The sequence below is a fragment of the Dreissena polymorpha genome, chromosome 3, assembly GCF_020536995.1.
Source record: "Dreissena polymorpha isolate Duluth1 chromosome 3, UMN_Dpol_1.0, whole genome shotgun sequence".
In the NCBI taxonomy this organism is placed as follows: domain Eukaryota; kingdom Metazoa; phylum Mollusca; class Bivalvia; order Myida; family Dreissenidae; genus Dreissena; species Dreissena polymorpha.
In genome coordinates this window covers 18,389,065-18,401,739 of record NC_068357.1, presented here as the reverse complement: position 1 = coordinate 18,401,739, position 12,675 = coordinate 18,389,065, and the positions used below count along the sequence as shown (strand labels likewise).

General features: G+C 35.6%; 2 protein-coding genes across 13 annotated transcripts in view; one reads left to right on the top strand and one right to left on the bottom strand.

Annotated features, from left to right (window-relative positions):
* LOC127873151 (homeobox protein Nkx-2.2a-like) overlaps nt 1-12,675 on the top strand; it is a 384,621-nt gene that overhangs the window by 151,581 nt on the left and 220,365 nt on the right. The window lies entirely within an intron of this gene.
* LOC127873148 (alpha-(1,6)-fucosyltransferase-like) overlaps nt 1-12,675 on the bottom strand; it is a 176,586-nt gene that overhangs the window by 89,954 nt on the left and 73,957 nt on the right. The gene's annotated exons all lie outside the window — the stretch shown is intronic.

Here is a 12,675-nt window from a genome sequence, read left to right as displayed (position 1 = left end):
AAATTGTATTCTTGTTTTTTTACTGGAGATTTTTAGTTCAAATGTTTAAATTTATCAATATATTAAAAGCATTTAATGACAAGCTTCAATACATGCCAAAATCTGTTGGACGGTCCCTTTAACTTGGTTTCTGTGGGTATTATAATTCAGATGGGCTTATGGGATCCTGCTGGTTATTAAACAATATATTTCAAACATTAACATTATTACTGCCGATATATTACAACCATTATTAGCAAGTTTCATGATGATCTGACTTAAGGTAGTGCACCCCTAATGATTTCCCGCGATTTCTTCGAAGATTAAAGAGCCTAATATTAGGTGCCGTAGCCTAGTGGTTAAGGCGATAGACTTGAAATCTTTTGGGATATTCCGCGCAGGTTCGAATCTTGCCGACTACGTATACTTTTTTGCGTTTAATTTCTTTTCCTACGTAATTTTGATTTAATATGGCATATTAAAAAAGCAATGTTTATTGTTAAATATGTTGCAATTTTTATGCACATTTTTCAATATTTAAAATTAAAACATTATGGCTAAATTGGATGATTTACTGCTGAAAATACAAACCATGCATTTTGCATTTTTATTTCAAAAAGTAAACGGTAAATCTGTGTTTTTCTTGGTATTTTTGCTGTATATAGTGTATCAATAAAAACTAAGTTCAAAATATTACTTAAATGATACTATTTTGAATTTTATGACACTTTGTTTTTAACCAACCCAATTTCTACTTGGCTGAAACCACTTGCATTTTATGGCGCTCTTCCATAGATAATAATAATATAAACAAGGGACAAAATTGTCACATAACCAGGTTTTCATTGTGAAAAAAAAATCTGATAAAGGGAGAAAACTCAAACTGAACTTTTGAAATGAACAAACAAAATTAACCCCCTTTGTAAGTTTGTTTTAAAAAAAAATCTATTTTTAGTCGTGGCGACCTTGACATTGGAGATATTGACATGATTCTTTCGTGCGACACACCGTCCCATGATGGTGAACAAATGTGCCAAATGATTTTAAAATCTCACAATGAATGACATAGTTATGGCCAGGACAAGCTCATTTATGGCCATTTTTGACCTCTGAACTCAAAGTGTGACCTTGACCTTGGAGATATCGACGTAATTATTTCGCGCGACACACCGTCCAATGATGGTGAACAAATGTGCTAAATGATTTTAAAATCTGACAATGAACGACATAGTTATGGCCCGGACAAGCTTGTTCCGCCCGCCCGCCAGCCAGCCAGCCAGCCCGCCCGCCCGCATTCGCCAATCTAATAACCAGTTTTTTCCTTCAGAAAACCTGGTTAAAAATAAATGTCTGTAAAAGAAAACTTTTTTCATCTTGTTTAAACTTTAAACACCTTTAGGCCAGAATTTTTTAATAAAATGATTTTCGGACCCGCCGACTCCAATTTTTGACGAAACCAAAAAAAATAAAATAATAAAATCTTTTTTTTTTCGGATGCCAAAAGGTGGCTTTTAAACACGAAACGCTTGCCGGGTTTAAAAAAAAGGTCAAATGAGTTATAAATCATCATAATAAACCCAGTTTTAATTACCCACATTAATACGCGAATCTCCTTCATCGTGTACATGTGCTGGAATTTACCAACAGCTACGCCATCATTGTTTGTGCAAGAAGTTGATGAACGCTACAACGCTTTCATCAGCAAAGTCTGCTAATTTCCCAATAATTATGCAACCGTCAAATAAAATCTGAAGGAATCGATTTGTAAGTAAATATTTTATTATTTCTTCACAATTTTATAAAATTGATAGTATTAAAATGACTAAAAAATATTATAAAAGCATTCAAAGCAATATAAGAAAAGAACGATTTTAATTTAACAGGTGCTCGAAATGCGAAACACATTTACGCCTATCAACTTTAAACATTCCATATTTTACGCACAAATACGGTCATATTTTAGAGAATAAAATTTTATTTGTTGTTTAATGTAGTTGTAGTGACGAATGTGTGCATATAATATGTGTTTTTTCGTTATTAACAATGGGTACGAAACTTTGGTTTTGTTCCGAACTGGTTTGTACCAAAAGTTCAAAAATCGCAAAATCAACAGTTTCTAAACCGATTTCAAACCATGAATGTCCAAATAAAATAGTCAAGTTTATGGCGGTTATTATCGGATTAACAGCTCCTTTATGACATTGAACTATCAATTATGTTATCCTGGGAAAAACTGTCACGAAGATCAATAATTATAATGATTATTAAGGACGCTATTTCTTTAATCAATACCATGACAAAAACACATGTTAACTTGTTTCAACAGGCATTTGTGTTTAACAGTTCCATTATTAAAATGTTCTGGGAACGATATATTTTAAATAAGATACCAACTATTTCTGAAATCAAAAGTAGGTCCTTCACTCGATGTACTATATTTCGGATATGTTAAAATTCGGACATATATAAAGATCGTGACATTTATGTGTTGATTTGTTGTATATAGTTTGTATGTCATGTATTGTAATGTAAGGGACACAACTCGTATTGTCTTGTTAAAGCATGCAGTCATGAGTTACTTGTATTGAGATTTATATATATGTGAATCTATGAATAAAGCCAGTTGTGAGTTACCCACCGACGAGTTCAGAGTTATTACATGGTGTCAGAAATCTATTAAAAATCGGCGCAATCAGGCGATTGCATGACAATCGTACGTTGCAAATCTGTTGTTAAAGGTTCATTTTATACAACAGCGAAATGGCTTCGAAGGGAATCAGGCCATTACCGGAATTTAACCCGTCAGAAAGTGCATCAAGTTGGGAAGACTACAAACGGGACTTCATAATTCATTTGGACGCGCTAGGTCTGGACGACAAGCCTGGAAAAAGAAAGGTTGGTGTCCTACTTGCCAACATGGGGAGAGAGTGCGTAAAAATTTACGATTCGTTCGCGTGGGCGCCGGAAGTTGTTGCCAATCAGGATGCTGGAATCGCGGCAGTGCCAGCCGAGGATAAATACCATCTAGAAACAGTTTTCACAAAATTTGACAGACATTTCGGAGTGCATAATTACCGTAACATTAAAAGACAAGAGTTCCTCAACACAAAGCGTGGTAAACTGTCAATAATGGATTACATTTCGGAATTAAAAAGAAAGGCCGAACACTGTCAATATGGGGAACAAAAAGAAGGGTTAATATGTGACATGATCATTAATGGCGTGAATGACACAAAGTGTAGTGAAAAGCTAATGGAGATACCGGTTACACAACTTACCATCGAACGTGTCGTGCAGGTTTGTAGGCAAATAGAATTGACCGCGTCTCACATTAAATCACTGGGCGAAAGCCCTCACGTAAACATCGCTAGAACGCATCAAAACCCTCATAAGCAACAAAAATACTGTGCCAAGTGTTGCAGAAAACATGAAGTAAGGAAATGTCCCGCCTATCAAAAACAGTGTGACAATTGCGGTGAGTTTGGCCATTTCAAGGCATCCAAATTATGTCCTGCAGTCGGTGGGACATCGCATCAACAAAAGGGGATATCACACAGAGGGGCACGTGGCTATGGACGTAGACTGCGTCATCGCGGAAGTGATCGGGGAATCCACCGTGGATATCGGGGCCGTGGAGGTCAACGACGTGTCAACTACACCGAAGCCCAGGAAGACCAGGTCGAGGAAATGTTTAACCAGTTTGAACATGCGGATGTGAACGACGTATTTATCGCAACATCGAGTGAAGATAATCATGAATGGTCCGCTAACTTGAAAATAGGGTGTAAAACGATAAAATTTGAAATCGACAGTGGCGCAATGTGCAGTGTCATGTCATATGGAACAGCGAAGCTATTTGAAAAGGTTGCACCAATCAAAAGGAGTGATGTTATTATTAGCGGTGTCAATGGGCCAGCAGTGAAGGCGCTAGGAATGATTACATTGCTGTGCGAGCATAAAAATATCAAGCGTTCGGTTAATTTCCAGATTATGAACACTCCAAGAGGCATAAACTTGCTTGGAAGGAATGATTCAGTTGATTTTGGGCTGATCATGAGAATACACACCGCAAGACTTGAAACAGAATCTATCATTGAGAAATATAGTGACGTCCTTGGGGAAGAGATTGGGTGTATACCGGGCGAGTACGAGATTAAAATCGATAAGTCAATAGAACCAGTAGTTCATGCACCAAGACCGGTTCCAGTCGCGATTCGTGAACAATTGCAAGCTGAACTAAAACACTTAGAGAAATGCAACATTATTGCTAAAGTAACAGAACCTACGCAATGGGTCAGTAGTTTGGTGTGCGTAAGGAAGAAAAACGGAAGAGTGCGAATATGCATTGACCCCACAGATTTAAACCGCGCAATCCGAAGAGAACATTACCCAATGAACAGTTTTGATGATGTTGCCACAAGATTGAATGGGAGTAAATACTTTACAACGCTAGACGCGAATATGGGTTATTACCAAATAAAATTAACTGAAGAGAGCTCGAAGCTCACAGCGTTTAATACTCCGTTCGGCAGGTACCGATACCTGCGGATGCCGATGGGCGTGAAGTGTTCGAGTGAAGTGTTCCAACGGTCCATGGAACAGAACTTTGGTAACATTGACGGGGTAGAAATAATTGTTGACGACATTTTGATTCATGGTAGAACACTGGAAGAACATAACAGGCGCTTGGAAACGGTGCTTCAAAAGGCACGTTCAATTAATCTGAAGATGAATAAGAAAAAGTGTATGTTTGCCAAGCCGGAGGTGGACTATGTAGGTCACAAACTGACTGGAGACGGAATTAAACCGACAGATCAAAGAGTGAAGGCGATAGCAGACATGAGAGAGCCAGAAAGCTTCAGTGAGCTGGAAACCGTGTTAGGCATGTTATCGTATGTGTCTAAGTTCATCCCAAATCTCAGTGAGTTGAATGCACCACTGCGCGATATGAAAAGGCTAGAAACGTGGAGCTGGGGTGACGAAGCGAAGCGCGCGTTCAATAAAATAAAAGAAGCTCTTGTTTCAACAAAAGTACTTCAGTACTACGACTTGAAAAAACCTGTCACACTCACAGTAGACGCATCAATGAGAGGCCTGGGAGCCGCGATAATCCAACAAGACCGTGTTGTGGCATATGCGTCACGTGCGCTCACACCGACAGAGCAACGGTACGCTCAGATCGAAAAAGAAATGCTAGCCGTTGTATATGGCTGTGAAAAATTCCACAAACTGCTATATGGCCGAGATACTTTTCTAGTGGAATCTGATCACAAACCGTTGGAGTCGATTCTAAAGAAAGAAATACATAAAGCTCCGCTAAGGATTCAACGAATGATTTTGAAGCTTCAACCGTATGACTTCAACCTCGTGCACAAAAGCGGCAAGGACATGGGTCTAGCAGACTGCCTCAGCAGATTACCGTTAGAAAATCAAGATGAGAAAACTATCGATGAAGAGTTGATGGTTTTGAAGCTCGACACGTTGTCGTGTTCAAACCATGACAAAATTGCACGCGCAACACAAGCGGATGAACAATTCCAAGTACTGGCAAAGGTTATCATTCGAGGATGGCCAGAAACGAAGTGCGAAGTTCCAGTTGAAGCCGTTCCATTTTGGGATTACCGCGATGAAATATCAATTTACAATGGAGTTCTGTACCGAGGGGAACGCGTGTGTATCCCGAAAGAAATGAGAACAGAAACGTTGAAAGCGATACATAAGTCGCATTTAGGGGTAGTAAACTGTAAAAAGAGGGCGAGAGAGTTAGTATTTTGGCCCGGCATGAACAAACAAATTGAAGATCTTATTGGCAAGTGTAGTGCGTGTTTAATGCATCGCAAGATGAGCCAAAAGGAGCCAATGATTATCCAACCAGTACCTGAGCTACCCTGGAGCAAAGTTGGAATGGACTTATGCGAACTAGAGGGTAACAATTACCTAATCATTGTAGACTACTTCTCCAACTTCATTGAAGTAGCACCATTGCAAAGAGACACTCGAACGAGCACCATCTTAAAACACATCAAGCAAAACGTGGCTCGTTATGGAATCATGGACTCAATCATCTCGGACAACGGTCCACAGTTCACCAGTGCTGAATTCCGAGAATTCATCGAAAAATATGGCATCACCCATATTACGTCGTCGCCTTTGCACCAACAAACAAACGGCCTTGCTGAAAAGGCTGTACAAACCGTGAAAAATCTAATTAAAAAGTGTAGCGAAACAGGGGACGACATCTACTTAGCCCTGTTAGAACTAAGAAACACACCACGCGATAACATCGGATCACCGATGCAACGTTTGATGGGTCGACGCGCAAAAACACTAATACCTATGAAACAAACATTGCGACAACCAGAAGCAACCAATGAAAATGTCGCACCGAAGTTGTTAGAATTTCGTAAAAAGCAAAAATTCTACTACGACCAACACGCGAAGAGCAAGGACAATCTTCAGCCAGGGGACGCAGTAAGAATTAAAACCCCATCTGGTTGGAAACCGGCAGAGTATGTGAAACCGTCCGAATACCCACGATCACATATCGTTAAGGCAGGCGAATCGGGGCGCGAATATCGCCGAAACACGGACATGCTAATGAAAACAAAGGAAAGACCACACATTATCACCACAAACAATGACGTGTACATACCGGCACCCACAGCGCCAACAGAGACGGTAGCAGAACAACCATCAACAACTCCAAATCACGAAAACAGTGCTAGTGCGAGATCGAGCGAAACTCGAGACAAACCGGGGAAAGAGAGTGTACAAGACACTGTTAGAAAGAAAACGAGGTCAGGAAGAGAAGTTCACAAACCGATACGGTTAAATGACTATGTGTAAGATGTGAAGTGCAAAACATGTGTCATATGACTGCCTTATTGTAGTGCAAAATAAACTTATTAATAAACTGTTTAATAACTATCATTCGGTAATATTGGTATTTGTATAAGTAAGATGTATTGTGGTAGTAAATGCATAATGTTCTTGAAACTGCACTATCATAACGAGTAAGGAACAGTTTGTACATATTTATTTTTATCATATCAAACTCTTGGTTAAGGTTTAAAGATTCAGTGCTTTCAGCGCTTTGATTTTTCTTCTAACAACAAAATGTTCATGAAATTTTCTTCTCACAAAAATCCAATATTAATAATTTTTGGTTGTATCTACTTTCTAGCTTGTTTTCGGTGTTATAACAGTCTGTTATCATTTCCTAGCTGAAACCCGACATTTACTGTATCTGGCATTTGTCATTTTGTCCTGAACAAGCTTGAATCCGAGATAACAGAGACAATTTTTTGGAAAGTTAGCAAACATGTATTTTAGTGAATAATTTTGTCTTACATGTTGTTTTATTGTTAATTTGATTTTATGAAGTTCAATTGCATATTTAATTTATAAGAAGTTCTTCATTACTTAGAGTGCATTTTATTCATATAGAATATTCTATTTTCAATAACAATTTAACACTCAGAGGTTTAAAAGAAATTCCCACTATGGTTTTATAAAAAGAACAGTTTATAATGTGTTACTACAGGTTATGTTATTTGCTTTTTTTCATAAACCTCTTCGCATATGTAACGATAGAGTAGTTGGTGTATCATGTGTTTATATTTTTTTTTTAAAGAAAGAAAAGGGGATGTCATGTATTGTAATGTAAGGGACACAACTCGTATTGTCTTGTTAAAGCATGCAGTCATGAGTTACTTGTATTGAGATTTATATATATGTGAATCTATGAATAAAGCCAGTTGTGAGTTACCCACCGACGAGTTCAGAGTTATTACATTGTACAAATATGTTTTGTGTTATTTCAGACAACAAGAATGGATGGTGGCAATTATCCTGGGTCTTTCTGTCAAGAAAAAGATGTGAAAAAATATTCATTTTATTATTTGAACCTGGAAATCAACCACCACAACTAACAGAAAATCTTTTAACGAAAGGTGTTGTTTTAGAGTTTGTGAAATTTGATAATAAACAGAAGTTGATGTATATCATGTCCAAATGACCAAATGTATAAACTGTTCAACAATTTGAATTGAGATGCTTTATTTCCTGATGTTTGATTTATTTTTCCTTTAAGATGATATATATTTGTGTGATTCTAGGTTTTAATAAATAATTCTGAAACATTTATGAAGCATACTGTTACATTATTGTTAACGTTATTATATTATGTTGGTTATCTGGTTTATCAAGTGGAAAAAATGTTAGTTATATAAAAATAAAGCTTTTAATATTAAGACTTATGAAGGTACTTATTGTTATTTATGTATTAACATACTTCTCAGAGTAATAAAAATATAGTAAATGCCATTATTCATTAATGTAGTAAGGTTCCTTAAATGATTGTCCTTATTGATTAAGTTTGAATTACGGGCGGTTTTCACACCGCGATAAAGTGGCAACAACTTTTTTGGGGCCAGTGAAACCCCTGAAAAGCGTTTGATTATGCTATTTGTATTTGTCTGCGGTATTGATTTTTACTGGACAATAAACTATAAATGTTTCTTTTAAACCTCAATTATTGCTTATTGGTTGTTTGTGGAGATAAAGTATTTTTAATGCAACATATGGATTCCTTGTGAAAAAAAACCATCAAAAAATCACCAAAAAGTTTATTATAGACAAGTGAAAAGATTGCATAACTTTTGAACTTATATATATATATATATATATATATATATAGTTAAGATATTTTTAAAATTGAAACTAATTTAAAAACTGCACATCAAGACCTACAGTCTGATTATGATCATTTTGCACATCAACATGTTTGAAAAAAATCACTATGGTTTCTTAGTAGAAAGAACTTCATACCATAACATTTTTAAAATGAGTGCATATTTGGTCACCCATCTTTTTTTTTTTTTTTTCCGTCCTCCTACCCGACACTTTTAGAAAAAAAATCCGAAAATCATTTTATTAAAAAATGTTGGCCTTACTGCATCTGTACACACCAACTGCATGCCCATATTTGGAAATCTGGATGAATTATGGAACCTTCATATACCCCAGGGGTGCACATAAACTGGACAAAAGCCGAGTGTGGGGGTGGTTTTAAAAAATCAGTATATTTTTTTAAAAGCATGGAAAGACTACCTAAAAATGTGCATGTAGTTCAGTGAAATGTTGCTGATTAAGAAAATAATAGATTAGATTATATTTGGATAGGTGCCCATTACGGGTGCACTATCTTAAACTGTTTGAAGTATTGAGTTTAAGCACTGAAATTAAGTGTTCATGGATGAAATAACAAACACATTAAACAGTACATATATATATATATATGAGTGTTGGCCACTTTACAGTAATATCAGATATCAGACAATCCCTAACAAGTGTCCTATGTATTCAACGCTCCTGTTTAATTTTTGACCAAAAAACACAAGTTGGACTGCCTAATTCTTGCTCACAAAAAAGCTTTAAAGGGGCCTTTTCACAGATTTTGGCATTTTTTAACTTTAATCATTAAATGCTTTATATCGATAAATGTAAACATTGGATCGTAAAAGTTCCAGTAAAAAATCAAGAATAAAATTAAAAAAAGGAAAAGAACATTGCCCGGTCCAGGTTTCGAACCAGTGACCCCTGGAGTCCTGCCAGAGTCCTGAAGTAAAAACGCTTTAGCCTACTGAGCTATTCCGCCGAGTACATATGCTTAAAGTATTTTATACCTTATATAAGCAATCTTCGTAGTTTCACAAAATTTAACGACAAAAACAGAACTCTCCAAATTATTCAATCGTTTCGCGTTGCAACGCTTTATAATTTTTAAGTTTTAAAATCGTCAAAAGATGCATATAATGGCTATATTAGACGATGGTAAATGTTCAGTATTACTGTTTCCTCACAAATATCATAACTAAAACGAAAATTTGCGAATCTGAAACAACTTTTTTTAATTTTGTCAATTTACCAAAGCGTGAAAAGATCCCTTTAAAAGGCAGCATATGCGTTAGGCCTAAAAAAAGAAATCTTGTTTCCGGTTACCCCACCGACCTTATTTTTTTAACCGCTGACTCAAAAGTTTTTTCTGTTACAAAATCCGCATCAGAATTTTAAGTCGGAAAAATAATTTGTCGAAAATGTTTGGGGAACGATTTTTTTCCTGTCAAGTACCATCCCAGCTTTTAAACTCTTTAAACCGTAGACTTAGCTATAATACATCTTAGTGTTGTTGACAGGAAAATTGGAAACGCAGTCTCAACATCGGTTAGAACCGGGCATCGAGACAAAGGAAAATGTCTGGTGTGAAAACAAAACTACGGTGTAACTATACATCTTATTGGATTAAATAAACAATTAAATCTGTTTTTAAGACTGCTGCCGATTTAAAACAATTTGAGTAAGAGCAGTTAGGGAATTATAAACCCATTAAAGAATTCATGAAAACATTTACAGTTGACTTGTTTGTAATTAATTCCGTCATAATTTGTAAAAATGCTTTACATAATACTGCATCTAATTGCAAAATTTCCACGTGGATTACATCCGGTATCTGGTCACGATTTTATCGTGAAGTAGTACATCCTTGAAACAAATTAGTGTATTACCTATAACGAAGCCAACTAACTATCCCAAAACCCCAGAATTTGATGACCGATAAATAACATGGTGTATTTCATGCCTGACTGATTAACCACCATTTGCATCTTAAGTGCTGCGGGGCTATCATCATCATTCGCTGCTCTGTTTCGTGAAAATCATAAAGTAAAATCGCATAGTAAATTAATGAAAAGACTAATATTGTCTTGAGTTGTTTGCAATAGTATTAATTTTAAATTAAATTAACCAATGACTTAAGTTATTGCGCTACATTGTACGTATACCAAGGCAAGTGCTCTAATACAGCAATGTATAAAAACAAATATATGTCTCTTGTGTACGTCTAGACTTGCAACAGTCAGTCCAAAATGCTTGGCGAAAACTTTGGCTACAGTTTCTAAAATTTGGCTACACAAAAAATCTATTTATCAAAAATGTTGGCTACATAAATATTTAAGCCAGCCTGCTGGCATGGTGTCAAACCTCCATACAATTCTCATTTTACCTCTCTAAAATGATTGCTATAAATTATTTGTCATGTTTTCTTATGTTTCTATGGCATTGTCATACATTCTTGTCAGTAAAGAACAAGCACACTTAAGTCACCCATTGCTGGAAGGTATTAAAAGTGATACCTTTGATCTTAGACATCTATTAACTTGTTTAAGATTATGTTCTCATAGTTTAGATATAGAACTAGGAAGGTATAACAATACAGAAAGAAATAATAGATTGTGTAAATTATGTAACCAAAATGCAGTAGAGTCTGAATATCACTTTATGTTATGTTGCTCACGATACAGTTGTACAAGACCAAAATTCTTAGGCCAATGTTCATGGCCTAGGCCAATGTTCATGGCCTAGGCCAATGTTCATGGCCTACAGTACAAAAATTTAATTCGTTAACGTCAACTTCGAGTAAAAAATGTATGTATAATCTTGCAAAATATGTTAAAGAAGCATTACATATACGACAAAATATTCTTGATAGTTTACCTGTCTTCTGATCGATTATATATATATGTATGTATATCCATGTTATGTTCTGCAATATCTGTCTATGCTTATTTGATGTTTGTGATGGTCTGCGCCATAAGTTTTGTTTGTGTGTGCTTGTAAATGGCCAAAGGCATATGCTTTGCTGATTGTCAATAAACTGAAACTGATATTCATTATAAGTGCAAATGCTCTATGTCAGATGTTCATTTATTCAGTACCGAGTGTCTAGTCATTTTTGTATAGATTCAACATTTTACATTCCAGGGGTTGTAATTGTGTTTTATACAAGTCTTGACATTTATTCCTAGTCATCTGAACTCTATGATTAATAGAGTTTTGACATGTTTATAAAAAAGCATTATATTAACTTTGTAGTTTCTCAGCTGTTTAACTGATATTTTCGTTGATGTTTTGTTTCATTGAAATTTATTCTAGTCAATAAAAGCTTTATTCAAAATGCAGTCTTTAGTTTTCAAAGAATATTTATTTTTACAATTATTTACAGATAAAGACAATCTGGATCAAAGATCTTCTTGTTAAGAACTATATCTGAAAGTTAGTACTATGTCATCATGCATTTCACACTGCTGATACCTTAAAATAATGACATTTCATTGAGTTAAATATTCAATTAAGTGTTGTGGTAAGAAAAAAAAACGCCTACCTACCGACCCACATTTTTTGGGGCATGTAACCAGAAACAAACCTATTTTTTTAGGCCTTATAATATTATTTACAATATAAACCTTTAGACAACTTAATGTAAATAACCTTAGGGATGTTCCTCATCAGTTGATTATATTTGTATGACAGAGCAGTTTTATGTTACTGCTCCAGATGTATGTGTTTGTTGTTAAATAATAATAAGTGGCATGGTTGTCCATGATTTAGTTGCATTATGCAGCAAACACAATGATAAGATTTTTCAAACCAAGATTTCATTATTTGTTATGTTAATTAATTATTTGTCAGAAGAATCAACCTTTTTTTTGTAAACACCCCCACTTCAATTTACTTAGATCACTATCAATTTTTACATAGTTGCAATTTGCTTTTTTCATTTCAACTTCCCGCCCCGAACTATAATCAGTTTTATGAGCCCCATTTTTGTTGGGCAGAAATAAACACAAAAAGATCATA